Genomic DNA, 22,065 nt, shown 5'->3' with positions numbered 1-22,065 from the left:
AAAAAGAGGTGCAACACGAGGACTTCCCAGGAGGTCACCCATCCTAGTACTACTCTCGCCCAAGCACGCTTAACTGCGGAGTTCTAATGGGATCCGGTGCATTAGTGCTGGTATGATCGCACCTATTATAATATGCGCACATAATTATCATATGCATGTCTCGCGACGTAGGGTAAGTCGAGCTGCGAATCCCTGCGGGGCCCGTGCGAGCTTGCCTAAAATGAGGTCATTGAGACTCGCTTTAGCTAAACTATTCAAGATAGCGCCGTTTAAAGAACGAGGGTAAGCACGACGTAAAAAAAAAAAAAAAAAAAAAAAAAAAAAAGAGGTGCAACACGAGGACTTCCCAGGAAGGGAGGTCACCCATCCTAGTACTACTCTCGCCCAAGCACGCTTAACTGCGGAGTTCTGATGGGATCCGGTGAATTAGTGCTGGTAAGATCGCACCTATTAAAATATGCGCACATAATTATCATATGCATGTCTCGCGACGTAGGGTAAGTCGAGTTGCAAATCCCTGCGGGGCCCGTGGGAGCTTGCCTAAAATCAGGTCATTGAGACTCGCTTTAACTAAACTGTGCAAGATAGCGCCGTTTAAAGAACGAGGGTAAGCACGACGTAAAAAAAAAAAAAAAAAAAAAAGAGGTGCAACACGAGGACTTCCCAGGAGGTCACCCATCCTAGTACTACTCTCGCCCAAGCACGCTTAACTGCGGAGTTCTGATGGGATCCGGTGCATTAGTGCTGGTATGATCGCACCTATTATAACATGCGCACATAATTATCATATGCATGTCTTGCGACGTAGGGTAAGTCGAGCTGCGAATCCCTGCGGGGCCCGTGCGAGCTTGCCTAAAATGAGGTCATTGAGACTCGCTTTAGCTAAACTATTCAAGATAGCGCCGTTTAAAGAACGAGGGTAAGCACGACGTAAAAAAAAAAAAAAAAAAAAAAAAGAGGTGCAACACGAGGACTTCCCAGGAGGTCACCCATCCTAGTACTACTCTCGCCCAAGCACGCTTAACTGCGGAGTTCTGATGGGATCCGGTGAATTAGTGCTGGTATGATCGCACCTATTAAAATATGCGCACATAATTATCATATGCATGTCTCGCGACGTAGGGTAAGTCGAGTTGCAAATCCCTGCGGGGCCCGTGGGAGCTTGCCTAAAATCAGGTCATTGAGACTCGCTTTAACTAAACTGTGCAAGATAACGCCGTTTAAAGAACGAGGGTAAGCACGACGTAAAAAAAAAAAAAAAAAAAAAAAAAAGAGGTGCAACACGAGGACTTCCCAGGAGGTCACCCATCCTAGTACTACTCTCGCCCAAGCACGCTTAACTGCGGAGTTCTGATGGGATCCGGTGAATTAGTGCTGGTATGATCGCACCTATTAAAATATGCGCACATAATTATCATATGCATGTCTCGCGACGTAGGGTAAGTCGAGTTGCAAATCCCTGCGGGGCCCGTGGGAGCTTGCCTAAAATCAGGTCATTGAGACTCGCTTTAACTAAACTGTGCAAGATAACGCCGTTTAAAGAACGAGGGTAAGCACGACGTAAAAAAAAAAAAAAAAAAAAAAAAAAAAAAAAAAAAAAAAAAAAAGAAGGTGCAACACGAGGACTTCCCAGGAGGTCACCCATCCTAGTACTACTCTCGCCCAAGCACGCTTAACTGCGGAGTTCTGATGGGATCCGGGGCATTAGTGCTGGTATGATCGCACCTTTTATAATATGCGCACATAATTATCATATGCATGTCTTGCGACGTAGGGTAAGTCGAGCTGCGAGTCCCTGCGGGGACCGTGCGAGCTTGCCTAAAATCATGTAATTGAGACTCGCTTTAGCTAAACTATTCAAGATAGCGCCGTTTAAAGAACGAGGGCAAGCACGACGTAAAAAAAAAAAAAAAAAAAAAGAGGTGCAACACGAGGACTTCACAGGAGGTCACCCATCCTAGTACTACTCTCGCCCAAGCACGCTTAACTGCGGAGTTCTGATGGGATCCGGTGAATTAGTGCTGGTATGATCGCACCTATTAAAATATGCGCACATAATTATCATATGCATGTCTCGCGACGTAGGGTAAGTCGAGTTGCAAATCCCTGCGGGGCCCGTGCGAGCTTGCCTAAAATCAGGTCATTGAGACTCGCTTTAACTAAACTGTGCAAGATAGCGCCGTTTAAAGAACGAGGGTAAGCACGACGTAAAAAAAAAAAAAAAAAAAAAAAGGTGCAACACGAGGACTTCCCAGGAGGTCACCCATCCTAGTACTACTCTCGCCCAAGCACGCTTAACCGCGGAGTTCTGATGGGTTCCGTTGCATTAGTGCTGGTATGATCGCACCTATTATAATATGCGCACATAATTATCATATGCATGTCTTGCGACGTAGGGTAAGTCGAGCTGCGAATCCCTGCGAGGCCCGTGCGAGCTTGCCTAAAATCAGGTCATTGAGACTCGCTTTAGCTAAACTGTGCAAGATAGCGCCGTTTAAAGAACGAGGGTAAGCACGACGTAAAAAAAAAAAAAAAAAAAAAAAAAAAAAAAAAAAAAAAAAAAAAAAAAAAAAAAAAAGAGGTGCAACACGAGGACTTCCCAGGAAGGGAGGTCACCCATCCTAGTACTACTCTCGCCCAAGCACGCTTAACTGCGGAGTTCTGATGGGATCCGGTGAATTAGTGCTGGTAAGATCGCACATAATTATCATATGCATGTCTCGCGACGTAGGGTAAGTCGAGTTGCAAATCCCTGCGGGGCCCGTGGGAGCTTGCCTAAAATCAGGTCATTGAGACTCGCTTTAACTAAACTGTGCAAGATAGCGCCGTTTAAAGAACGAGGGTAAGCACGACGTAAAAAAAAAAAAAAAAAAAAGAGGTGCAACACGAGGACTTCCCAGGAGGTCACCCATCCTAGTACTACTCTCGCCCAAGCACGCTTAACTGCGGAGTTCTGATGGGATCCGGTGCATTAGTGCTGGTATGATCGCACCTATTATAACATGCGCACATAATTATCATATGCATGTCTTGCGACGTAGGGTAAGTCGAGCTGCGAATCCCTGCGGGGCCCGTGCGAGCTTGCCTAAAATGAGGTCATTGAGACTCGCTTTAGCTAAACTATTCAAGATAGCGCCGTTTAAAGAACGAGGGTAAGCACGACGTAAAAAAAAAAAAAAAAAAAAAAAGAGGTGCAACACGAGGACTTCCCAGGAGGTCACCCATCCTAGTACTACTCTCGCCCAAGCACGCTTAACTGCGGAGTTCTGATGGGATCCGGTGAATTAGTGCTGGTATGATCGCACCTATTAAAATATGCGCACATAATTATCATATGCATGTCTCGCGACGTAGGGTAAGTCGAGTTGCAAATCCCTGCGGGGCCCGTGGGAGCTTGCCTAAAATCAGGTCATTGAGACTCGCTTTAACTAAACTGTGCAAGATAACGCCGTTTAAAGAACGAGGGTAAGCACGACGTAAAAAAAAAAAAAAAAAAAAAAAAAAAAAAAAAAAAAAGAGGTGCAACACGAGGACTTCCCAGGAGGTCACCCATCCTAGTACTACTCTCGCCCAAGCACGCTTAACTGCGGAGTTCTGATGGGATCCGGGGCATTAGTGCTGGTATGATCGCACCTTTTATAATATGCGCACATAATTATCATATGCATGTCTTGCGACGTAGGGTAAGTCGAGCTGCGAGTCCCTGCGGGGACCGTGCGAGCTTGCCTAAAATCATGTAATTGAGACTCGCTTTAGCTAAACTATTCAAGATAGCGCCGTTTAAAGAACGAGGGCAAGCACGACGTAAAAAAAAAAAAAAAAAAAAAAAAAGAGGTGCAACACGAGGACTTCACAGGAGGTCACCCATCCTAGTACTACTCTCGCCCAAGCAAGCTTAACTGCGGAGTTCTGATGGGATCCGGTGAATTAGTGCTGGTATGATCGCACCTATTAAAATATGCGCACATAATTATCATATGCATGTCTCGCGACGTAGGGTAAGTCGAGTTGCAAATCCCTGCGGGGCCCGTGCGAGCTTGCCTAAAATCAGGTCATTGAGACTCGCTTTAACTAAACTGTGCAAGATAGCGCCGTTTAAAGAACGAGGGTAAGCACGACGTAAAAAAAAAAAAAAAAAAATAGGTGCAACACGAGGACTTCCCAGGAGGTCACCCATCCTAGTACTACTCTCGCCCAAGCACGCTTAACCGCGGAGTTCTGATGGGTTCCGTTGCATTAGTGCTGGTATGATCGCACCTATTATAATATGCGCACATAATTATCATATGCATGTCTTGCGACGTAGGGTAAGTCGAGCTGCGAATCCCTGCGAGGCCCGTGCGAGCTTGCCTAAAATCAGGTCATTGAGACTCGCTTTAGCTAAACTGTGCAAGATAGCGCCGTTTAAAGAACGAGGGTAAGCACGACGTAAAAAAAAAAAAAAAAAAAAAAAAAAAAGAGGTGCAACACGAGGACTTCCCAGGAGGTCACCCATCCTAGTACTACTCTCGCCCAAGCACGCTTAACTGCAGAGTTCTGATGGGATCCGGTGCATTAGTGCTGGTATGATCGCACCTATTAAAATATGCGCACATAATTATCATATGCATGTCTCCCGATGTAGGGTAAGTCGAGCTGCAAATCCCTGCGGGGCCCGTGCGAACTTGCCTAAAATGAGGTCATTGAGACTCGCTTTAGCTAAACTATTCAAGATAGCGCCGTTTAAAGAACGAGGGTAAGAACGACGTAAAAAAAAAAAAAAAGGTTCAACTCGAGGACTTCCCAAGAGGTCACCCATCCTAGTACTACTCTCACCCAAGCACGCTTAACTGCGGAGTTCTGATGGGATCCGGTGAATTAGTGCTCGTATGATCGCACCTATTAAAATATGCGCACATAATTACATATGCATGTCTCGCGACGTAGGGTAAGTCGAGTTGCAAATCCCTGCGGGGCCCGTGGGAGCTTGCCTAAAATCAGGTCATTGAGACTCGCTTTAACTAAACTGTGCAAGATAGCGCCGTTTAAAGAACGAGGGTAAGCACGACGTAAAAAAAAAAAAAAGAGGTGCAACACGAGGACTTCCCAGGAGGTCACCCATCCTAGTACTACTCTCGCCCAAGCACGCTTAACTGCGGAGTTCTGATGGGATCCGGTGCATTAGTGCTGGTATGATCGCACCTATTATAATATGCGCACATAATTATCATATGCATGTCTTGCGACGTAGGGTAAGTCGAGCTGCGAATCCCTGCGGGGCCCGTGCGAGCTTGCCTAAAATGAGGTCATTGAGACTCGCTTTAGCTAAACTATTCAAGATAGCGCCGTTTAAAGAACGAGGGTAAGCACGACGTAAAAAAAAAAAAAAAAAAGAAAAAAAAAAAAGAGGTGCAACACGAGGACTTCCCAGGAGGTCACCCATCCTAGTACTACTCTCGCCCAAGCACGCTTAACTGCGGAGTTCTGATGGGATCCAGTGAATTAGTGCTGGTATGATCGCACCTATTAAAATATGCGCACATAATTATCATATGCATGTCTCGCGACGTAGGGTAAGTCGAGTTGCAAATCCCTGCGGGGCCCGTGGGAGCTTGCCTAAAATCAGGTCATTGAGACTCGCTTTAACTAAACTGTGCAAGATAGCGCCGTTTAAAGAACGAGGGTAAGCACGACGTAAAAAAAAAAAAAAAAAAAAAAAAAAAAAAAAAAGAAGAGGTGCAACACGAGGACTTCCCAGGAGGTCACCCATCCTAGTACTACTCTCGCCCAAGCTCGCTTAATTGCGGAGTTCTGATGGGATCCGGTGCATTAGTGCTGGTATGATCGCACCTTTTATAATATGCGCACATAATTATCATATGCATGTCTTGCGACGTAGGGTAAGTCGAGCTACGAATCCCTGCGGGGACCGTGCGAGCTTGCCTAAAATCAGGTAATTGAGACTCGCTTTAGCTAAACTATTCAAGATAGCGCCGTTTAAAGAACGAGGGCAAGCACGACGTAAACAAAAAAAAAAAAAAAAAAAAAAAAAAAAAAAAAAGAGGTGCAACACGAGGACTTCCCAGGAGGTCACCCATCCTAGTACTACTCTCGCCCAAGCACGCTTAACTGCGGAGTTCTGATGGGATCCGTTGCATTAGTGCTGGTATGATCGCACCTATTATAATATGCGCACATAATTATCATATGCATGTCTTGCGACGTAGGGTAAGTCGAGCTGCGAATCCCTGCGGGGCCCGTGCGAGCTTGCCTAAAATCAGGTCATTGAGACTCGCTTTAGCTAAACTATTCAAGATAGCGCCGTTTAAAGAACGAGGGTAAGCACGACGTAAAAAAAAAAAAAAAAAAAAAAAAAAAAAAAAAAGAGGTGCAACACGAGGACTTCCCAGGAAGGGAGGTCACCCATCCTAGTACTACTCTCGCCCAAGCACGCTTAACTGCGGAGTTCTGATGGGATCCGGTGAATTAGTGCTGGTAAGATCGCACCTATTAAAATATGCGCACATAATTATCATATGCATGTCTCGCGACGTAGGGTAAGTCGAGTTGCAAATCCCTGCGGGGCCCGTGGGAGCTTGCCTAAAATCAGGTCATTGAGACTCGCTTTAACTAAACTGTGCAAGATAGCGCCGTTTAAAGAACGAGGGTAAGCACGACGTAAAAAAAAAAAAAAAAAAAAGAGGTGCAACACGAGGACTTCCCAGGAGGTCACCCATCCTAGTACTACTCTCGCCCAAGCACGCTTAACTGCGGAGTTCTGATGGGATCCGGTGCATTAGTGCTGGTATGATCGCACCTATTATAACATGCGCACATAATTATCATATGCATGTCTTGCGACGTAGGGTAAGTCGAGCTGCGAATCCCTGCGAGGCCCGTGCGAGCTTGCCTAAAATCAGTTCATTGAGACTCGCTTTAGCTAAACTGTGCAAGATAGCGCCGTTTAAAGAACGAGGGTAAGCACGACGTAAAAAAAAAAAAAAAAAAAAAAAAAAAAAAAAAAAAAAAAAAAAAAAAAAAAAAGAGGTGCAACACGAGGACTTCCCAGGAGGTCACCCATCCTAGTACTACTCTCGCCCAAGCACGCTTAACTGCGGAGTTCTGATGGGATCCGGTGCATTAGTGCTGGTATGATCGCACCTATTATAATATGCGCACATAATTATCATATGCATGTCTTGCGACGTAGGGTAAGTCGAGCTGCGAATCCCTGCGGGGCCCGTGCGAGCTTGCCTAAAATGAGGTCATTGAGACTCGCTTTAGCTAAACTATTCAAGATAGCGCCGTTTAAAGAACGAGGGTAAGCACGACGTAAAAAAAAAAAAAAAAAAGAAAAAAAAAAAAAAGAGGTGCAACACGAGGACTTCCCAGGAGGTCACCCATCCTAGTACTACTCTCGCCCAAGCACGCTTAACTGCGGAGTTCTGATGGGATCCAGTGAATTAGTGCTGGTATGATCGCACCTATTAAAATATGCGCACATAATTATCATATGCATGTCTCGCGACGTAGGGTAAGTCGAGTTGCAAATCCCTGCGGGGCCCGTGGGAGCTTGCCTAAAATCAGGTCATTGAGACTCGCTTTAACTAAACTGTGCAAGATAGCGCCGTTTAAAGAACGAGGGTAAGCACGACGTAAAAAAAAAAAAAAAAAAAAAAAAAAGAAGAGGTGCAACACGAGGACTTCCCAGGAGGTCACCCATCCTAGTACTACTCTCGCCCAAGCACGCTTAATTGCGGAGTTCTGATGGGATCCGGTGCATTAGTGCTGGTATGATCGCACCTTTTATAATATGCGCACATAATTATCATATGCATGTCTTGCGACGTAGGGTAAGTCGAGCTACGAATCCCTGCGGGGACCGTGCGAGCTTGCCTAAAATCAGGTAATTGAGACTCGCTTTAGCTAAACTATTCAAGATAGCGCCGTTTAAAGAACGAGGGCAAGCACGACGTAAACAAAAAAAAAAAAAAAAAAAAAAAAAAAAAAAGAGGTGCAACACGAGGACTTCCCAGGAGGTCACCCATCCTAGTACTACTCTCGCCCAAGCACGCTTAACTGCGGAGTCCTGATGGGATCCGTTGCATTAGTGCTGGTATGATCGCACCTATTATAATATGCGCACATAATTATCATATGCATGTCTTGCGACGTAGGGTAAGTCGAGCTGCGAATCCCTGCGGGGCCCGTGCGAGCTTGCCTAAAATCAGGTCATTGAGACTCGCTTTAGCTAAACTATTCAAGATAGCGCCGTTTAAAGAACGAGGGTAAGCACGACGTAAAAAAAAAAAAAAAAAAAAAAAAAGAGGTGCAACACGAGGACTTCCCAGGAGGTCACCTATCCTAGTACTACTCTCGCCCAAGCACGCTTAACTGCAGAGTTCTGATGGGATCCGGTGCATTAGTGCTGGTATGATCGCACCTATTAAAATATGCGCACATAATTATCATATGCATGTCTCCCGATGTAGGGTAAGTCGAGCTGCAAATCCCTGCGGGGCCCGTGCGAACTTGCCTAAAATGAGGTCATTGAGACTCGCTTTAGCTAAACTATTCAAGATAGCGCCGTTTAAAGAACGAGGGTAAGAACGACGTAAAAAAAAAAAAAAAAGGTGCAACTCGAGGACTTCCCAGGAGGTCACCCATCCTAGTACTACTCTCACCCAAGCACGCTTAACTGCGGAGTTCTGATGGGATCCGGTGAATTAGTGCTCGTATGATCGCACCTATTAAAATATGCGCACATAATTACATATGCATGTCTCGCGACGTAGGGTAAGTCGAGTTGCAAATCCCTGCGGGGCCCGTGGGAGCTTGCCTAAAATCAGGTCATTGAGACTCGCTTTAACTAAACTGTGCAAGATAGCGCCGTTTAAAGAACGAGGGTAAGCACGACGTAAAAAAAAAAAAAAGAGGTGCAACACGAGGACTTCCCAGGAGGTCACCCATCCTAGTACTACTCTCGCCCAAGCACGCTTAACTGCGGAGTTCTGATGGGATCCGGTGCATTAGTGCTGGTATGATCGCACCTATTATAATATGCGCACATAATTATCATATGCATGTCTTGCGACGTAGGGTAAGTCGAGCTGCGAATCCCTGCGGGGCCCGTGCGAGCATGCCTAAAATGAGGTCATTGAGACTCGCTTTAGCTAAACTATTCAAGATAGCGCCGTTTAAAGAACGAGGGTAAGCACGACGTAAAAAAAAAAAAAAAAAAGAAAAAAAAAAAGAGGTGCAACACGAGGACTTCCCAGGAGGTCACCCATCCTAGTACTACTCTCGCCCAAGCACGCTTAACTGCGGAGTTCTGATGGGATCCGGTGAATTAGTGCTGGTATGATCGCACCTATTAAAATATGCGCACATAATTATCATATGCATGTCTCGCGACGTAGGGTAAGTCGAGTTGCAAATCCCTGCGGGGCCCGTGGGAGCTTGCCTAAAATCAGGTCATTGAGACTCGCTTTAACTAAACTGTGCAAGATAGCGCCGTTTAAAGAACGAGGGTAAGCACGACGTAAAAAAAAAAAAAAAAAAAAAAAAAAAAAAAAAAAAAAAGAAGAGGTGCAACACGAGGACTTCCCAGGAGGTCACCCATCCTAGTACTACTCTCGCCCAAGCACGCTTAATTGCGGAGTTCTGATGGGATCCGGTGCATTAGTGCTGGTATGATCGCACCTTTTATAATATGCGCACATAATTATCATATGCATGTCTTGCGACGTAGGGTAAGTCGAGCTACGAATCCCTGCGGGGACCGTGCGAGCTTGCCTAAAATCAGGTAATTGAGACTCGCTTTAGCTAAACTATTCAAGATAGCGCCGTTTAAAGAACGAGGGCAAGCACGACGTAAACAAAAAAAAAAAAAAAAAAAAAAAAAAAAAAAAGAGGTGCAACACGAGGACTTCCCAGGAGGTCACCCATCCTAGTACTACTCTCGCCCAAGAACGCTTAACTGCGGAGTTCTGATGGGATCCGTTGCATTAGTGCTGGTATGATCGCACCTATTATAATATGCGCACATAATTATCATATGCATGTCTTGCGACGTAGGGTAAGTCGAGCTGCGAATCCCTGCGGGGCCCGTGCGAGCTTGCCTAAAATCAGGTCATTGAGACTCGCTTTAGCTAAACTATTCAAGATAGCGCCGTTTAAAGAACGAGGGTAAGCACGACGTAAAAAAAAAAAAAAAAATAAAAAAAAAAAAAAAAAAAAGAGGTGCAACACGAGGACTTCCCAGGAAGGGAGGTCACCCATCCTAGTACTACTCTCGCCCAAGCACGCTTAACTGCGGAGTTCTGATGGGATCCGGTGAATTAGTGCTGGTAAGATCGCACCTATTAAAATATGCGCACATAATTATCATATGCATGTCTCGCGACGTAGGGTAAGTCGAGCTGCAAATCCCTGCGGGGCCCGTGGGAGCTTGCCTAAAATCAGGTCATTGAGACTCGCTTTAACTAAACTGTGCAAGATAGCGCCATTTAAAGAACGAGGGTAAGCACGACGTAAAAAAAAAAAAAAAAAAAAAGAGGTGCAACACGAGGACTTCCCAGGAGGTCACCCATCCTAGTACTACTCTCGCCCAAGCACGCTTAACTGCGGAGTTCTGATGGGATCCGGTGCATTAGTGCTGGTATGATCGCACCTATTATAACATGCGCACATAATTATCATATGCATGTCTTGCGACGTAGGGTAAGTCGAGCTGCGAATCCCTGCGGGGCCCGTGCGAGCTTGCCTAAAATGAGGTCATTGAGACTCGCTTTAGCTAAACTATTCAAGATAGCGCCGTTTAAAGAACGAGGGTAAGCACGACGTAAAAAAAAAAAAAAAAAAAAAAAAGAGGTGCAACACGAGGACTTCCCAGGAGGTCACCCATCCTAGTACTACTCTCGCCCAAGCACGCTTAACTGCGGAGTTCTGATGGGATCCGGTGAATTAGTGCTGGTATGATCGCACCTATTAAAATATGCGCACATAATTATCATATGCATGTCTCGCGACGTAGGGTAAGTCGAGTTGCAAATCCCTGCGGGGCCCGTGGGAGCTTGCCTAAAATCAGGTCATTGAGACTCGCTTTAACTAAACTGTGCAAGATAACGCCGTTTAAAGAACGAGGGTAAGCACGACGTAAAAAAAAAAAAAAAGAGGTGCAACACGAGGACTTCCCAGGAGGTCACCCATCCTAGTACTACTCTCGCCCAAGCACGCTTAACTGCGGAGTTCTGATGGGATCCGGGGCATTAGTGCTGGTATGATCGCACCTTTTATAATATGCGCACATAATTATCATATGCATGTCTTGCGACGTAGGGTAAGTCGAGCTGCGAGTCCCTGCGGGGACCGTGCGAGCTTGCCTAAAATCATGTAATTGAGACTCGCTTTAGCTAAACTATTCAAGATAGCGCCGTTTAAAGAACGAGGGCAAGCACGACGTAAAAAAAAAAAAAAAAAAAAAGAGGTGCAACACGAGGACTTCACAGGAGGTCACCCATCCTAGTACTACTCTCGCCCAAGCAAGCTTAACTGCGGAGTTCTGATGGGATCCGGTGAATTAGTGCTGGTATGATCGCACCTATTAAAATATGCGCACATAATTATCATATGCATGTCTCGCGACGTAGGGTAAGTCGAGTTGCAAATCCCTGCGGGGCCCGTGCGAGCTTGCCTAAAATCAGGTCATTGAGACTCGCTTTAACTAAACTGTGCAAGATAGCGCCGTTTAAAGAACGAGGGTAAGCACGACGTAAAAAAAAAAAAAAAAAAATAGGTGCAACACGAGGACTTCCCAGGAGGTCACCCATCCTAGTACTACTCTCGCCCAAGCACGCTTAACCGCGGAGTTCTGATGGGTTCCGTTGCATTAGTGCTGGTATGATCGCACCTATTATAGTATGCGCACATAATTATCATATGCATGTCTTGCGACGTAGGGTAAGTCGAGCTGCGAATCCCTGCGAGGCCCGTGCGAGCTTGCCTAAAATCAGTTCATTGAGACTCGCTTTAGCTAAACTGTGCAAGATAGCGCCGTTTAAAGAACGAGGGTAAGCACGACGTAAAAAAAAAAAAAAAAAAAAAAAAAAAAAAAAAAAAAAAAAAAAAAAGAGGTGCAACACGAGGACTTCCCAGGAGGTCACCCATCCTAGTACTACTCTCGCCCAAGCACGCTTAACTGCAGAGTTCTGATGGGATCCGGTGCATTAGTGCTGGTATGATCGCACCTATTAAAATATGCGCACATAATTATCATATGCATGTCTCCCGATGTAGGGTAAGTCGAGCTGCAAATCCCTGCGGGGCCCGTGAGAACTTGCCTAAAATGAGGTCATTGAGACTCGCTTTAGCTAAACTATTCAAGATAGCGCCGTTTAAAGAACGAGGGTAAGAACGACGTAAAAAAAAAAAAAAAAAAGGTGCAACTCGAGGACTTCCCAGGAGGTCACCCATCGTAGTACTACTCTCACCCAAGCACGCTTAACTGCGGAGTTCTGATGGGATCCGGTGAATTAGTGCTCGTATGATCGCACCTATTAAAATATGCGCACATAATTACATATGCATGTCTCGCGACGTAGGGTAAGTCGAGTTGCAAATCCCTGCGGGGCCCGTGGGAGCTTGCCTAAAATCAGGTCATTGAGACTCGCTTTAACTAAACTGTGCAAGATAGCGCCGTTTAAAGAACGAGGGTAAGCACGACGTAAAAAAAAAAAAAGAGGTGCAACACGAGGACTTCCCAGGAGGTCACCCATCCTAGTACTACTCTCGCCCAAGCACGCTTAACTGCGGAGTTCTGATGGGATCCGGTGCATTAGTGCTGGTATGATCGCACCTATTATAATATGCGCACATAATTATCATATGCATGTCTTGCGACGTAGGGTAAGTCGAGCTGCGAATCCCTGCGGGGCCCGTGCGAGCTTGCCTAAAATGAGGTCATTGAGACTCGCTTTAGCTAAACTATTCAAGATAGCGCCGTTTAAAGAACGAGGGTAAGCACGACGTAAAAAAAAAAAAAAAAAAGAAAAAAAAAAAAAAAGAGGTGCAACACGAGGACTTCCCAGGAGGTCACCCATCCTAGTACTACTCTCGCCCAAGCACGCTTAACTGCGGAGTTCTGATGGGATCCAGTGAATTAGTGCTGGTATGATCGCACCTATTAAAATATGCGCACATAATTATCATATGCATGTCTCGCGACGTAGGGTAAGTCGAGTTGCAAATCCCTGCGGGGCCCGTGGGAGCTTGCCTAAAATCAGGTCATTGAGACTCGCTTTAACTAAACTGTGCAAGATAGCGCCGTTTAAAGAACGAGGGTAAGCACGACGTAAAAAAAAAAAAAAAAAAAAAAAAAGAAGAGGTGCAACACGAGGACTTCCCAGGAGGTCACCCATCCTAGTACTACTCTCGCCCAAGCACGCTTAATTGCGGAGTTCTGATGGGATTCGGTGCATTAGTGCTGGTATGATCGCACCTTTTATAATATGCGCACATAATTATCATATGCATGTCTTGCGACGTAGGGTAAGTCGAGCTACGAATCCCTGCGGGGACCGTGCGAGCTTGCCTAAAATCAGGTAATTGAGACTCGCTTTAGCTAAACTATTCAAGATAGCGCCGTTTAAAAAACGAGGGCAAGCACGACGTAAACAAAAAAAAAAAAAAAAAAAAAAAAAGAGGTGCAACACGAGGACTTCCCAGGAGGTCACCCATCCTAGTACTACTCTCGCCCAAGCACGCTTAACTGCGGAGTTCTGATGGGATCCGTTGCATTAGTGCTGGTATGATCGCACCTATTATAATATGCGCACATAATTATCATATGCATGTCTTGCGACGTAGGGTAAGTCGAGCTGCGAATCCCTGCGGGGCCCGTGCGAGCTTGCCTAAAATCAGGTCATTGAGACTCGCTTTAGCTAAACTATTCAAGATAGCGCCGTTTAAAGAACGAGGGTAAGCACGACGTAAAAAAAAAAAAAAAAAAAAAAAAGAGGTGCAACACGAGGACTTCCCAGGAGGTCACCCATCCTAGTACTACTCTCGCCCAAGCACACTTAACTGCGGAGTTCTGATGGGATCCGGTGAATTAGTGCTGGTATGATCGCACCTATTAAAATATGCGCACATAATTATCATATGCATGTCTCGCGACGTAGGGTAAGTCGAGTTGCAAATCCCTGCGGGGCCCGTGGGAGCTTGCCTAAAATCAGGTCATTGAGACTCGCTTTAACTAAACTGTGCAAGATAGCGCCGTTTAAAGAACGAGGGTAAGCACGACGTAAAAAAAAAAAAAAAAAAAAAAGAAGAGGTGCAACACGAGGACTTCCCAGGAGGTCACCCATCCTAGTACTACTCTCGACCAAGCACGCTTAACTGCGGAGTTCTGATGGGATCCGGTTGCGTTAGTGCTGGTATGATCGCACCTTTTATAATATGCGCACATAATTATCATATGCATGTCTTGCGACGTAGGGTAAGTCGAGCTGCGAATCCCTGCGGGGACCGTGCGAGCTTGCCTAAAATCAGGTAATTGAGACTCGCTTTAGCTAAACTATTCAAGATAGCGCCGTTTAAAGAACGAGGGCAAGCACGACGTAAAAAAAAAAAAAAAAAAAAAAAAAAAAAAAAAAAAAAAAAAAAAAAAAAGAAAAAGAAAAGAAAAAAAGAGGTGCAACACGAGGACTCCCAGGAGGTCACCCATCCTAGTACTACTCTCGCCCAAGCACGCTTAACTGCGGAGTTCTGATGGGATCCGGTGAATTAGTGCTGGTATGATCGCACCTATTAAAATATGCGCACATAATTATCATATATGCATGTCTCGCGACGTAGGGTAAGTCGAGTTGCAAATCCCTGCGGGGCCCGTGCGAGCTTGCCTAAAATCAGGTCATTGAGACTCGCTTTAACTAAACTGTGCAAGATAGCGCCGTTTAAAGAACGAGGGTAAGCACGACGTAAAAAAAAAAAAAAATAGGTGCAACACGAGGACTTCCCAGGAGGTCACCCATCCTAGTACTACTCTCGCCCAAGCACGCTTAACTGCGGAGTTCTGATGGGATCCGGTGCATTAGTGCTGGTATGATCGCACCTATTGAAATATGCGCACATAATTATCATATGCATGTCTCGCGACGTAGGGTAAGTCGAGCTGCGAATCCCTGCGGGGCCCTTGCGAACTTGCCTAAAATGAGGTCATTGAGACTCGCTTTAGCTAAACTATTCAAGATAGCGCCGTTTAAAGAACGAGGGTAAGAACGACGTAAAAAAAAAAAAAAAAAAGAAAGAGGTGCAACACGAGGACTTCCCAGGAAGGGAGGTCACCCATCCTAGTACTACTCTCGCCCAAGCACGCTTAACTGCGGAGTTCTGATGGGATCCGGTGAATTAGTGCTGGTAAGATCGCACCTATTAAAATATGCGCACATAATTATCATATGCATGTCTCGCGACGTAGGGTAAGTCGAGTTGCAAATCCCTGCGGGGCCCGTGGGAGCTTGCCTAAAATCAGGTCATTGAGACTCGCTTTAACTAAACTGTGCAAGATAGCGCCGTTTAAAGAACGAGGGTAAGCACGACGTAAAAAAAAAAAAAAAAAAAACAGGTGCAACACGAGGACTTCCCAGGAGGTCACCCATCCTAGTACTACTCTCGCCCAAGCACGCTTAACTGCGGAGTTCTGATGGGATCCGGTGCCCGTGGGAGCTTGCCTAAAATCAGGTCATTGAGACTCGCTTTAACTAAACTGTGCAAGATAGCGCCGTTTAAAGAACGAGGGTAAGCACGACGTAAAAAAAAAAAAAAAAAAAAAAAAAGAGGTGCAACACAAGGACTTCCCAGAAGGTCACCCATCCTAGTACTACTCTCGCCCAAGCACGCTTAACTGCGGAGTTCTGATGGGATACGGTGCATTAGTGCTGGTATGATCGCACCTATTATAATATGCGCACATAATTATCATATGCATGTCTCGCGACGTAGGGTAAGTCGAGCTGCGAATCCCTGCGGGGCCCGTGCGAGCTTGCCTAAAATGAGGTCATTGAGACTCGCTTTAGCTAAACTATTCAAGATAGCGCCGTTTAAAGAACGAGGGTAAGCACGACGTAAAAAAAAAAAAAAAAAAAAAAAAAAAAAGAGGTGCAACACGAGGACTTCCCAGGAAGGGAGGTCACCCATCCTAGTACTACTCTCGCCCAAGCACGCTTAACTGCGGAGTTCTGATGGGATCCGGTGAATTAGTGCTGGTAAGATCGCACCTATTAAAATATGCGCACATAATTATCATATGCATGTCTCGCGACGTAGGGTAAGTCGAGTTGCAAATCCCTGCGGGGCCCGTGGGAGCTTGCCTAAAATCAGGTCATTGAGACTCGCTTTAACTAAACTGTGCAAGATAGCGACGTTTAAAGAACGAGGGTAAGCACGACGTAAAAAAAAAAAAAAAAAAAGAGGTGCAACACGAGGACTTCCCAGGAGGTCACCCATCCTAGTACTACTCTCGCCCAAGCACGCTTAACTGCGGAGTTCTGATGGGATCCGGTGCATTAGTGCTGGTATGATCGCACCTATTATAACATGCGCACATAATTATCATATGCATGTCTTGCGACGTAGGGTAAGTCGAGCTGCGAATCCCTGCGGGGCCCGTGCGAGCTTGCCTAAAATGAGGTCATTGAGACTCGCTTTAGCTAAACTATTCAAGATAGCGCCGTTTAAAGAACGAGGGTAAGCACGACGTAAAAAAAAAAAAAAAAAAAAAAGAGGTGCAACACGAGGACTTCCCGGGAGGTCACCCATCCTAGTACTACTCTCGCCCAAGCACGCTTAACTGCGGAGTTCTGATGGGATCCGGTGAATTAGTGCTGGTATGATCGCACCTATTAAAATATGCGCACATAATTATCATATGCATGTCTCGCGACGTAGGGTAAGTCGAGTTGCAAATCCCTGCGGGGCCCGTGGGAGCTTGCCTAAAATCAGGTCATTGAGACTCGCTTTAACTAAACTGTGCAAGATAACGCCGTTTAAAGAACGAGGGTAAGCACGACGTAAAAAAAAAAAAAAAAAAAAAAAAAGAGGTGCAACACGAGGACTTCCCAGGAGGTCACCCATCCTAGTACTACTCTCGCCCAAGCACGCTTAACTGCGGAGTTCTGATGGGATCCGGTGAATTAGTGCTGGTATGATCGCACCTATTAAAATATGCGCACATAATTATCATATGCATGTCTCGCGACGTAGGGTAAGTCGAGTTGCAAATCCCTGCGGGGACCGTGGGAGCTTGCCTAAAATCAGGTCATTGAGACTCGCTTTAACTAAACTGTGCAAGATAGCGCCGTTTAAAGAACGAGGGTAAGCACGACGTAAAAAAAAAAAAAAAATAGGTGCAACACGAGGACTTCCCAGGAGGTCACCCATCCTAGTACTACTCTCGCCCAAGCACGCTTAACTGCGGAGTTCTGATGGGATCCGGTGCATTAGTGCTGGTATGATCGCACCTATTGAAATATGCGCACATAATTATCATATGCATGTCTCGCGACGTAGGGTAAGTCGAGCTGCGAATCCCTGCGGGGCCCGTGCGAACTTGCCTAAAATGAGGTCATTGAGACTCGCTTTAGCTAAACTATTCAAGATAGCGCCGTTTAAAGAACGAGGGTAAGAACGACGTAAAAAAAAAAAAAAAAAAAAAAAGAGGTGCAACACGAGGACTTCCCAGGAAGGGAGGTCACCCATCCTAGTACTACTCTCGCCCAAGCACGCTTAACTGCGGAGTTCTGATGGGATCCGGTGAATTAGTGCTGGTAAGATCGCACCTATTAAAATATGCGCACATAATTATCATATGCATGTCTCGCGACGTAGGGTAAGTCGAGTTGCAAATCCCTGCGGGGCCCGTGGGAGCTTGCCTAAAATCAGGTCATTGAGACTCGCTTTAACTAAACTGTGCAAGATAGCGCCGTTTAAAGAACGAGGGTAAGCACGACGTAAAAAAAAAAAAAAAAAAACAGGTGCAACACGAGGACTTCCCAGGAGGTCACCCATCCTAGTACTACTCTCGCCCAAGCACGCTTAACTGCGGAGTTCTGATGGGATCCGGTGCCCGTGGGAGCTTGCCTAAAATCAGGTCATTGAGACTCGCTTTAACTAAACTGTGCAAGATAGCGCCGTTTAAAGAACGAGGGTAAGCACGACGTAAAAAAAAAAAAAAAAAAAAAAAGAGGTGCAACACGAGGACTTCCCAGAAGGTCACCCATCCTAGTACTACTCTCGCCCAAGCACGCTAAACTGCGGAGTTCTGATGGGATCCGGTGCATTAGTGCTGGTATGATCGCACCTATTATAATATGCGCACATAATTATCATATGCATGTCTCGCGACGTAGGGTAAGTCGAGCTGCGAATCCCTGCGGGGCCCGTGCGAGCTTGCCTAAAATGAGGTCATTGAGACTCGCTTTAGCTAAACTATTCAAGATAGCGCCGTTTAAAGAACGAGGGTAAGCACGACGTAAAAAAAAAAAAAAAAAAAAAAAAAAAAAAAAAAAAAAAAAAAAAAAAAAAGAGGTGCTACACGAGGACTTCCCAGGAAGGGAGGTCACCCATCCTAGTACTACTCTCGCCCAAGCACGCTTAACTGCGGAGTTCTGATGGGATCCGGTGAATTAGTGCTGGTAAGATCGCACCTATTAAAATATGCGCACATAATTATCATATGCATGTCTCGCGACGTAGGGTAAGTCGAGTTGCAAATCCCTGCGGGGCCCGTGGGAGCTTGCCTAAAATCAGGTCATTGAGACTCGCTTTAACTAAACTGTGCAAGATAGCGCCGTTTAAAGAACGAGGGTAAGCACGACGTAAAAAAAAAAAAAAAAAAGAGGTGCAACACGAGGACTTCCCAGGAGGTCACCCATCCTAGTACTACTCTCGCCCAAGCACGCTTAACTGCGGAGTTCTGATGGGATCCGGTGCATTAGTGCTGGTATGATCGCACCTATTATAACATGCGCACATAATTATCATATGCATGTCTTGCGACGTAGGGTAAGTCGAGCTGCGAATCCCTGCGGGGCCCGTGCGAGCTTGCCTAAAATGAGGTCATTGAGACTCGCTTTAGCTAAACTATTCAAGATAGCGCCGTTTAAAGAACGAGGGTAAGCACGACGTAAAAAAAAAAAAAAAAAAAAAAAGAGGTGCAACACGAGGACTTCCCGGGAGGTCACCCATCCTAGTACTACTCTCGCCCAAGCACGCTTAACTGCGGAGTTCTGATGGGATCCGGTGAATTAGTGCTGGTATGATCGCACCTATTAAAATATGCGCACATAATTATCATATGCATGTCTCGCGACGTAGGGTAAGTCGAGTTGCAAATCCCTGCGGGGCCCGTGGGAGCTTGCCTAAAATCAGGTCATTGAGACTCGCTTTAACTAAACTGTGCAAGATAACGCCGTTTAAAGAACGAGGGTAAGCACGACGTAAAAAAAAAAAAAAAAAAAAAAAAAAGAGGTTCAACACGAGGACTTCCCAGGAGGTCACCCATCCTAGTACTACTCTCGCCCAAGCACGCTTAACTGCGGAGTTCTGATGGGATCCGGTGAATTAGTGCTGGTATGATCGCACCTATTAAAATATGCGCACATAATTATCATATGCATGTCTCGCGACGTAGGGTAAGTCGAGTTGCAAATCCCTGCGGGGCCCGTGGGAGCTTGCCTAAAATCAGGTCATTGAGACTCGCTTTAACTAAACTGTGCAAGATAACGCCGTTTAAAGAACGAGGGTAAGCACGACGTAAAAAAAAAAAAAAAAAAAAAAAAAAAAAAAAAAAAAAAAAAAAAAAAAAAAAAAAAAAAAAAAAAAAAGAGGTGCAACACGAGGACTTCCCAGGAGGTCACCCATCCTAGTACTACTCTCGCCCAAGCACGCTTAACTGCGGAGTTCTGATGGGATCCGGGGCATTAGTGCTGGTATGATCGCACCTTTTATAATATGCGCACATAATTATCATATGCATGTCTTGCGACGTAGGGTAAGTCGAGCTGCGAGTCCCTGCGGGGACCGTGCGAGCTTGCCTAAAATCATGTAATTGAGACTCGCTTTAGCTAAACTATTCAAGATAGCGCCGTTTAAAGAACGAGGGCAAGCACGACGTAAAAAAAAAAAAAAAAAAAAGAGGTGCAACACGAGGACTTCCCAGGAGGTCACCCATCCTAGTACTACTCTCGCCCAGGCACGCTTAACTGCGGAGTTCTGATGGGATCCGGTGAATTAGTGCTGGTATGATCGCAGCTATTAAAATATGCGCACATAATTATCATATGCATGTCTCGCGACGTAGGGTAAGTCGAGTTGCAAATCCCTGCGGGGCCCGTGCGAGCTTGCCTAAAATCAGGTCATTGAGACTCGCTTTAACTAAACTGTGCAAGATAGCGCCGTTTAAAGAACGAGGGTAAGCACGATGTAAAAAAAAAAAAAAAAAAAAAATAGGTGCAACACGAGGACTTCCCAGGAGGTCACCCATCCTAGTACTACTCTCGCCCAAGCACGCTTAACCGCGGAGTTCTGATGGGTTCCGTTGCATTAGTGCTGGTATGATCGCACCTATTATAATATGCGCACATAATTATCATATGCATGTCTTGCGACGTAGGGTAAGTCGAGCTGCGAATCCCTGCGAGGCCCGTGCGAGCTTGCCTAAAATCAGGTCATTGAGACTCGCTTTAGCTAAACTATTCAAGATAGCGCCGTTTAAAGAACGAGGGTAAGCAAGACGTAAAAAAAAAAAAAAAAAAAAAAAGAAAAAGAAAAAAGAAAAAAAAAAGAGGTGCAACACGAGGACTTCCCAGGAGGTCACCCATCCTAGTACTACTCTCGCCCAAGCACGCTTAACTGCGGAGTTCTGATGGGATCCGGTGCTTTAGTGCTGGTATGATCGCACCTATTAAAATATGCGCACATAATTATCATATGCATGTCTCCCGATGTAGGGTAAGTCGAGCTGCGAATCCCTGCGGGGCCCGTGCGAACTTGACTAAAATGAGGTCATTGAGACTCGCTTTAGCTAAACTATTCAAGATAGCGCCGTTTAAAGAACGAGGGTAAGAACGACGTAAAAAAAAAAAAAAAAGGTGCAACTCGAGGACTTCCCAGGAGGTCACCCATCCTAGTACTACTCTCACCCAAGCACGCTTAACTGCGGAGTTCTGATGGGATCCGGTGAATTAGTGCTCGTATGATCGCACCTATTAAAATATGCGCACATAATTACATATGCATGTCTCGCGACGTAGGGTAAGTCGAGTTGCAAATCCCTGCGGGGCCCGTGGGAGCTTGCCTAAAATCAGGTCATTGAGACTCGCTTTAACTAAATTGTGCAAGATAGCGCCGTTTAAAGAACGAGGGTAAGCACGACGTAAAAAAAAAAAAAAAAAAGAGGTGCAACACGAGGACTTCCCAGGAGGTCACCCATCCTAGTACTACTCAGGCCCAAGCACGCTTAACTGCGGAGTTCTGATGGGATCCGGTGCATTAGTGCTGGTATGATCGCACCTATTATAATATGCGCACATAATTATCATATGCATGTCTTGCGACGTAGGGTAAGTCGAGCTGCGAATCCCTGCGGGGCCCGTGCGAGCTTGCCTAAAATGAGGTCATTGAGACTCGCTTTAGCTAAACTATTCAAGATAGCGCCGTTTAAAGAACGAGGGTAAGCACGACGTAAAAAAAAAAAAAAAAAAAAAAAAAAGAAAAAAAAAAAAAGAGGTGCAACACGAGGACTTCCCAGGAGGTCACCCATCCTAGTACTACTCTCGCCCAAGCATGCTTAACTGCGGAGTTCTGATGGGATCCGGTGAATTAGTGCTGGTATGATCGCACCTATTAAAATATGCGCACATAATTATCATATGCATGTCTCGCGACGTAGGGTAAGTCGAGTTGCAAATCCCTGCGGGGCCCGTGGGAGCTTGCCTAAAATCAGGTCATTGAGACTCGCTTTAACTAAACTGTGCAAGATAGCGCCGTTTAAAGAACGAGGGTAAGCACGACGTAAAAAAAAAAAAA

At 45.6% G+C, this 22,065-nt stretch overlaps 56 non-coding genes and 12 pseudogenes across 56 annotated transcripts; all 68 read right to left on the bottom strand.

Annotated features, from left to right (window-relative positions):
- Window positions 1–5: 5 nt before the first annotated feature.
- Window positions 6–124, bottom strand: LOC148557231 (5S ribosomal RNA). The gene has a single exon (XR_015888761.1). It is a non-coding gene; the product is annotated as a 5S ribosomal RNA (ribosomal RNA).
- A 201-nt stretch (window positions 125–325) lies between these two features.
- Window positions 326–449, bottom strand: LOC148557230 (5S ribosomal RNA; annotated as a pseudogene).
- Window positions 450–642: 193 nt separating this feature from the next.
- On the bottom strand, window positions 643–761 carry LOC148557229 (5S ribosomal RNA). Its single transcript, XR_015889884.1, has one exon. It is a non-coding gene; the product is annotated as a 5S ribosomal RNA (ribosomal RNA).
- A 195-nt stretch (window positions 762–956) lies between these two features.
- Window positions 957–1,075, bottom strand: LOC148557228 (5S ribosomal RNA). Its single transcript, XR_015888947.1, has one exon. It is a non-coding gene; the product is annotated as a 5S ribosomal RNA (ribosomal RNA).
- Window positions 1,076–1,272: 197 nt separating this feature from the next.
- Window positions 1,273–1,391, bottom strand: LOC148557227 (5S ribosomal RNA). Its single transcript, XR_015888946.1, has one exon. It is a non-coding gene; the product is annotated as a 5S ribosomal RNA (ribosomal RNA).
- Window positions 1,392–1,608: 217 nt separating this feature from the next.
- Window positions 1,609–1,727, bottom strand: LOC148557226 (5S ribosomal RNA). The gene has a single exon (XR_015889739.1). It is a non-coding gene; the product is annotated as a 5S ribosomal RNA (ribosomal RNA).
- A 192-nt stretch (window positions 1,728–1,919) lies between these two features.
- LOC148557225 (5S ribosomal RNA) lies at window positions 1,920–2,038 on the bottom strand. Its single transcript, XR_015889816.1, has one exon. It is a non-coding gene; the product is annotated as a 5S ribosomal RNA (ribosomal RNA).
- A 192-nt stretch (window positions 2,039–2,230) lies between these two features.
- Window positions 2,231–2,349, bottom strand: LOC148557224 (5S ribosomal RNA). The gene has a single exon (XR_015891497.1). It is a non-coding gene; the product is annotated as a 5S ribosomal RNA (ribosomal RNA).
- Window positions 2,350–2,578: 229 nt separating this feature from the next.
- On the bottom strand, window positions 2,579–2,702 carry LOC148557223 (5S ribosomal RNA; annotated as a pseudogene).
- Window positions 2,703–2,875: 173 nt separating this feature from the next.
- Window positions 2,876–2,994, bottom strand: LOC148557222 (5S ribosomal RNA). Its single transcript, XR_015889873.1, has one exon. It is a non-coding gene; the product is annotated as a 5S ribosomal RNA (ribosomal RNA).
- A 194-nt stretch (window positions 2,995–3,188) lies between these two features.
- On the bottom strand, window positions 3,189–3,307 carry LOC148557221 (5S ribosomal RNA). Its single transcript, XR_015888945.1, has one exon. It is a non-coding gene; the product is annotated as a 5S ribosomal RNA (ribosomal RNA).
- A 209-nt stretch (window positions 3,308–3,516) lies between these two features.
- Window positions 3,517–3,635, bottom strand: LOC148557220 (5S ribosomal RNA). Its single transcript, XR_015889710.1, has one exon. It is a non-coding gene; the product is annotated as a 5S ribosomal RNA (ribosomal RNA).
- Window positions 3,636–3,831: 196 nt separating this feature from the next.
- LOC148557219 (5S ribosomal RNA) lies at window positions 3,832–3,950 on the bottom strand. Its single transcript, XR_015890947.1, has one exon. It is a non-coding gene; the product is annotated as a 5S ribosomal RNA (ribosomal RNA).
- A 190-nt stretch (window positions 3,951–4,140) lies between these two features.
- Window positions 4,141–4,259, bottom strand: LOC148557218 (5S ribosomal RNA). Its single transcript, XR_015891613.1, has one exon. It is a non-coding gene; the product is annotated as a 5S ribosomal RNA (ribosomal RNA).
- Window positions 4,260–4,458: 199 nt separating this feature from the next.
- LOC148557217 (5S ribosomal RNA) lies at window positions 4,459–4,577 on the bottom strand. Its single transcript, XR_015889384.1, has one exon. It is a non-coding gene; the product is annotated as a 5S ribosomal RNA (ribosomal RNA).
- A 184-nt stretch (window positions 4,578–4,761) lies between these two features.
- LOC148557216 (5S ribosomal RNA) lies at window positions 4,762–4,880 on the bottom strand (annotated as a pseudogene).
- Window positions 4,881–5,064: 184 nt separating this feature from the next.
- Window positions 5,065–5,183, bottom strand: LOC148557215 (5S ribosomal RNA). Its single transcript, XR_015889862.1, has one exon. It is a non-coding gene; the product is annotated as a 5S ribosomal RNA (ribosomal RNA).
- Window positions 5,184–5,385: 202 nt separating this feature from the next.
- LOC148557214 (5S ribosomal RNA) lies at window positions 5,386–5,504 on the bottom strand. The gene has a single exon (XR_015890127.1). It is a non-coding gene; the product is annotated as a 5S ribosomal RNA (ribosomal RNA).
- A 208-nt stretch (window positions 5,505–5,712) lies between these two features.
- LOC148557213 (5S ribosomal RNA) lies at window positions 5,713–5,831 on the bottom strand. The gene has a single exon (XR_015890979.1). It is a non-coding gene; the product is annotated as a 5S ribosomal RNA (ribosomal RNA).
- Window positions 5,832–6,040: 209 nt separating this feature from the next.
- Window positions 6,041–6,159, bottom strand: LOC148557212 (5S ribosomal RNA). The gene has a single exon (XR_015889899.1). It is a non-coding gene; the product is annotated as a 5S ribosomal RNA (ribosomal RNA).
- Window positions 6,160–6,364: 205 nt separating this feature from the next.
- Window positions 6,365–6,488, bottom strand: LOC148557211 (5S ribosomal RNA; annotated as a pseudogene).
- A 191-nt stretch (window positions 6,489–6,679) lies between these two features.
- Window positions 6,680–6,798, bottom strand: LOC148557210 (5S ribosomal RNA). The gene has a single exon (XR_015889851.1). It is a non-coding gene; the product is annotated as a 5S ribosomal RNA (ribosomal RNA).
- Window positions 6,799–7,023: 225 nt separating this feature from the next.
- On the bottom strand, window positions 7,024–7,142 carry LOC148557209 (5S ribosomal RNA). Its single transcript, XR_015889840.1, has one exon. It is a non-coding gene; the product is annotated as a 5S ribosomal RNA (ribosomal RNA).
- A 204-nt stretch (window positions 7,143–7,346) lies between these two features.
- LOC148557208 (5S ribosomal RNA) lies at window positions 7,347–7,465 on the bottom strand. The gene has a single exon (XR_015890126.1). It is a non-coding gene; the product is annotated as a 5S ribosomal RNA (ribosomal RNA).
- A 200-nt stretch (window positions 7,466–7,665) lies between these two features.
- LOC148557207 (5S ribosomal RNA) lies at window positions 7,666–7,784 on the bottom strand. The gene has a single exon (XR_015889968.1). It is a non-coding gene; the product is annotated as a 5S ribosomal RNA (ribosomal RNA).
- Window positions 7,785–7,990: 206 nt separating this feature from the next.
- LOC148557206 (5S ribosomal RNA) lies at window positions 7,991–8,109 on the bottom strand. Its single transcript, XR_015890744.1, has one exon. It is a non-coding gene; the product is annotated as a 5S ribosomal RNA (ribosomal RNA).
- A 196-nt stretch (window positions 8,110–8,305) lies between these two features.
- Window positions 8,306–8,424, bottom strand: LOC148557205 (5S ribosomal RNA). Its single transcript, XR_015890793.1, has one exon. It is a non-coding gene; the product is annotated as a 5S ribosomal RNA (ribosomal RNA).
- A 185-nt stretch (window positions 8,425–8,609) lies between these two features.
- Window positions 8,610–8,728, bottom strand: LOC148557204 (5S ribosomal RNA; annotated as a pseudogene).
- Window positions 8,729–8,912: 184 nt separating this feature from the next.
- LOC148557203 (5S ribosomal RNA) lies at window positions 8,913–9,031 on the bottom strand. Its single transcript, XR_015889829.1, has one exon. It is a non-coding gene; the product is annotated as a 5S ribosomal RNA (ribosomal RNA).
- Window positions 9,032–9,232: 201 nt separating this feature from the next.
- On the bottom strand, window positions 9,233–9,351 carry LOC148557202 (5S ribosomal RNA). Its single transcript, XR_015888944.1, has one exon. It is a non-coding gene; the product is annotated as a 5S ribosomal RNA (ribosomal RNA).
- A 213-nt stretch (window positions 9,352–9,564) lies between these two features.
- LOC148557201 (5S ribosomal RNA) lies at window positions 9,565–9,683 on the bottom strand. The gene has a single exon (XR_015889967.1). It is a non-coding gene; the product is annotated as a 5S ribosomal RNA (ribosomal RNA).
- Window positions 9,684–9,890: 207 nt separating this feature from the next.
- LOC148557200 (5S ribosomal RNA) lies at window positions 9,891–10,009 on the bottom strand. Its single transcript, XR_015891020.1, has one exon. It is a non-coding gene; the product is annotated as a 5S ribosomal RNA (ribosomal RNA).
- Window positions 10,010–10,218: 209 nt separating this feature from the next.
- Window positions 10,219–10,342, bottom strand: LOC148557199 (5S ribosomal RNA; annotated as a pseudogene).
- Window positions 10,343–10,534: 192 nt separating this feature from the next.
- Window positions 10,535–10,653, bottom strand: LOC148557198 (5S ribosomal RNA). Its single transcript, XR_015889818.1, has one exon. It is a non-coding gene; the product is annotated as a 5S ribosomal RNA (ribosomal RNA).
- Window positions 10,654–10,848: 195 nt separating this feature from the next.
- Window positions 10,849–10,967, bottom strand: LOC148557197 (5S ribosomal RNA). The gene has a single exon (XR_015888943.1). It is a non-coding gene; the product is annotated as a 5S ribosomal RNA (ribosomal RNA).
- Window positions 10,968–11,153: 186 nt separating this feature from the next.
- Window positions 11,154–11,272, bottom strand: LOC148557196 (5S ribosomal RNA). The gene has a single exon (XR_015889709.1). It is a non-coding gene; the product is annotated as a 5S ribosomal RNA (ribosomal RNA).
- A 192-nt stretch (window positions 11,273–11,464) lies between these two features.
- On the bottom strand, window positions 11,465–11,583 carry LOC148557195 (5S ribosomal RNA). Its single transcript, XR_015890946.1, has one exon. It is a non-coding gene; the product is annotated as a 5S ribosomal RNA (ribosomal RNA).
- Window positions 11,584–11,773: 190 nt separating this feature from the next.
- On the bottom strand, window positions 11,774–11,892 carry LOC148557194 (5S ribosomal RNA). Its single transcript, XR_015891612.1, has one exon. It is a non-coding gene; the product is annotated as a 5S ribosomal RNA (ribosomal RNA).
- Window positions 11,893–12,110: 218 nt separating this feature from the next.
- On the bottom strand, window positions 12,111–12,229 carry LOC148557193 (5S ribosomal RNA). The gene has a single exon (XR_015889383.1). It is a non-coding gene; the product is annotated as a 5S ribosomal RNA (ribosomal RNA).
- A 187-nt stretch (window positions 12,230–12,416) lies between these two features.
- On the bottom strand, window positions 12,417–12,535 carry LOC148557192 (5S ribosomal RNA; annotated as a pseudogene).
- A 183-nt stretch (window positions 12,536–12,718) lies between these two features.
- On the bottom strand, window positions 12,719–12,837 carry LOC148557191 (5S ribosomal RNA). Its single transcript, XR_015889807.1, has one exon. It is a non-coding gene; the product is annotated as a 5S ribosomal RNA (ribosomal RNA).
- Window positions 12,838–13,042: 205 nt separating this feature from the next.
- Window positions 13,043–13,161, bottom strand: LOC148557190 (5S ribosomal RNA). The gene has a single exon (XR_015890125.1). It is a non-coding gene; the product is annotated as a 5S ribosomal RNA (ribosomal RNA).
- Window positions 13,162–13,360: 199 nt separating this feature from the next.
- On the bottom strand, window positions 13,361–13,479 carry LOC148557189 (5S ribosomal RNA). Its single transcript, XR_015891374.1, has one exon. It is a non-coding gene; the product is annotated as a 5S ribosomal RNA (ribosomal RNA).
- Window positions 13,480–13,679: 200 nt separating this feature from the next.
- On the bottom strand, window positions 13,680–13,798 carry LOC148557188 (5S ribosomal RNA). Its single transcript, XR_015889898.1, has one exon. It is a non-coding gene; the product is annotated as a 5S ribosomal RNA (ribosomal RNA).
- Window positions 13,799–13,993: 195 nt separating this feature from the next.
- On the bottom strand, window positions 13,994–14,112 carry LOC148557187 (5S ribosomal RNA). Its single transcript, XR_015889742.1, has one exon. It is a non-coding gene; the product is annotated as a 5S ribosomal RNA (ribosomal RNA).
- A 196-nt stretch (window positions 14,113–14,308) lies between these two features.
- Window positions 14,309–14,428, bottom strand: LOC148557186 (5S ribosomal RNA). The gene has a single exon (XR_015891498.1). It is a non-coding gene; the product is annotated as a 5S ribosomal RNA (ribosomal RNA).
- A 240-nt stretch (window positions 14,429–14,668) lies between these two features.
- On the bottom strand, window positions 14,669–14,786 carry LOC148557185 (5S ribosomal RNA). The gene has a single exon (XR_015889168.1). It is a non-coding gene; the product is annotated as a 5S ribosomal RNA (ribosomal RNA).
- A 188-nt stretch (window positions 14,787–14,974) lies between these two features.
- LOC148557184 (5S ribosomal RNA) lies at window positions 14,975–15,093 on the bottom strand. The gene has a single exon (XR_015888750.1). It is a non-coding gene; the product is annotated as a 5S ribosomal RNA (ribosomal RNA).
- A 193-nt stretch (window positions 15,094–15,286) lies between these two features.
- Window positions 15,287–15,410, bottom strand: LOC148557183 (5S ribosomal RNA; annotated as a pseudogene).
- Window positions 15,411–15,815: 405 nt separating this feature from the next.
- On the bottom strand, window positions 15,816–15,934 carry LOC148557182 (5S ribosomal RNA). Its single transcript, XR_015891217.1, has one exon. It is a non-coding gene; the product is annotated as a 5S ribosomal RNA (ribosomal RNA).
- Window positions 15,935–16,134: 200 nt separating this feature from the next.
- LOC148557181 (5S ribosomal RNA) lies at window positions 16,135–16,258 on the bottom strand (annotated as a pseudogene).
- Window positions 16,259–16,448: 190 nt separating this feature from the next.
- On the bottom strand, window positions 16,449–16,567 carry LOC148557180 (5S ribosomal RNA). Its single transcript, XR_015889796.1, has one exon. It is a non-coding gene; the product is annotated as a 5S ribosomal RNA (ribosomal RNA).
- A 193-nt stretch (window positions 16,568–16,760) lies between these two features.
- Window positions 16,761–16,879, bottom strand: LOC148557179 (5S ribosomal RNA). Its single transcript, XR_015889716.1, has one exon. It is a non-coding gene; the product is annotated as a 5S ribosomal RNA (ribosomal RNA).
- A 196-nt stretch (window positions 16,880–17,075) lies between these two features.
- Window positions 17,076–17,194, bottom strand: LOC148557178 (5S ribosomal RNA). Its single transcript, XR_015888942.1, has one exon. It is a non-coding gene; the product is annotated as a 5S ribosomal RNA (ribosomal RNA).
- A 187-nt stretch (window positions 17,195–17,381) lies between these two features.
- Window positions 17,382–17,500, bottom strand: LOC148557177 (5S ribosomal RNA). The gene has a single exon (XR_015888749.1). It is a non-coding gene; the product is annotated as a 5S ribosomal RNA (ribosomal RNA).
- A 194-nt stretch (window positions 17,501–17,694) lies between these two features.
- On the bottom strand, window positions 17,695–17,818 carry LOC148557176 (5S ribosomal RNA; annotated as a pseudogene).
- A 402-nt stretch (window positions 17,819–18,220) lies between these two features.
- Window positions 18,221–18,339, bottom strand: LOC148557175 (5S ribosomal RNA). The gene has a single exon (XR_015890497.1). It is a non-coding gene; the product is annotated as a 5S ribosomal RNA (ribosomal RNA).
- A 222-nt stretch (window positions 18,340–18,561) lies between these two features.
- Window positions 18,562–18,685, bottom strand: LOC148557174 (5S ribosomal RNA; annotated as a pseudogene).
- Window positions 18,686–18,874: 189 nt separating this feature from the next.
- LOC148557173 (5S ribosomal RNA) lies at window positions 18,875–18,993 on the bottom strand. Its single transcript, XR_015889785.1, has one exon. It is a non-coding gene; the product is annotated as a 5S ribosomal RNA (ribosomal RNA).
- Window positions 18,994–19,187: 194 nt separating this feature from the next.
- Window positions 19,188–19,306, bottom strand: LOC148557172 (5S ribosomal RNA). Its single transcript, XR_015889715.1, has one exon. It is a non-coding gene; the product is annotated as a 5S ribosomal RNA (ribosomal RNA).
- Window positions 19,307–19,503: 197 nt separating this feature from the next.
- On the bottom strand, window positions 19,504–19,622 carry LOC148557171 (5S ribosomal RNA). Its single transcript, XR_015890962.1, has one exon. It is a non-coding gene; the product is annotated as a 5S ribosomal RNA (ribosomal RNA).
- A 240-nt stretch (window positions 19,623–19,862) lies between these two features.
- LOC148557170 (5S ribosomal RNA) lies at window positions 19,863–19,981 on the bottom strand. The gene has a single exon (XR_015889708.1). It is a non-coding gene; the product is annotated as a 5S ribosomal RNA (ribosomal RNA).
- A 191-nt stretch (window positions 19,982–20,172) lies between these two features.
- On the bottom strand, window positions 20,173–20,291 carry LOC148557169 (5S ribosomal RNA). Its single transcript, XR_015890569.1, has one exon. It is a non-coding gene; the product is annotated as a 5S ribosomal RNA (ribosomal RNA).
- Window positions 20,292–20,484: 193 nt separating this feature from the next.
- On the bottom strand, window positions 20,485–20,603 carry LOC148557168 (5S ribosomal RNA). Its single transcript, XR_015891611.1, has one exon. It is a non-coding gene; the product is annotated as a 5S ribosomal RNA (ribosomal RNA).
- A 218-nt stretch (window positions 20,604–20,821) lies between these two features.
- Window positions 20,822–20,940, bottom strand: LOC148557167 (5S ribosomal RNA). The gene has a single exon (XR_015887557.1). It is a non-coding gene; the product is annotated as a 5S ribosomal RNA (ribosomal RNA).
- A 185-nt stretch (window positions 20,941–21,125) lies between these two features.
- Window positions 21,126–21,244, bottom strand: LOC148557166 (5S ribosomal RNA; annotated as a pseudogene).
- Window positions 21,245–21,432: 188 nt separating this feature from the next.
- LOC148557165 (5S ribosomal RNA) lies at window positions 21,433–21,551 on the bottom strand. Its single transcript, XR_015890287.1, has one exon. It is a non-coding gene; the product is annotated as a 5S ribosomal RNA (ribosomal RNA).
- A 211-nt stretch (window positions 21,552–21,762) lies between these two features.
- Window positions 21,763–21,881, bottom strand: LOC148557164 (5S ribosomal RNA). The gene has a single exon (XR_015890406.1). It is a non-coding gene; the product is annotated as a 5S ribosomal RNA (ribosomal RNA).
- Between the last annotated feature and the right edge of the window lie 184 nt (window positions 21,882–22,065).

Source organism: Arachis ipaensis, chromosome B6 (assembly GCF_059453495.1).
Source record: "Arachis ipaensis isolate K30076 ecotype BB chromosome B6, ASM5945349v1, whole genome shotgun sequence".
NCBI lineage: Eukaryota > Viridiplantae > Streptophyta > Magnoliopsida > Fabales > Fabaceae > Arachis > Arachis ipaensis.
Note: the sequence above shows the minus strand (reverse complement) of the source record. Positions and strands in the feature narration are given on the sequence as shown.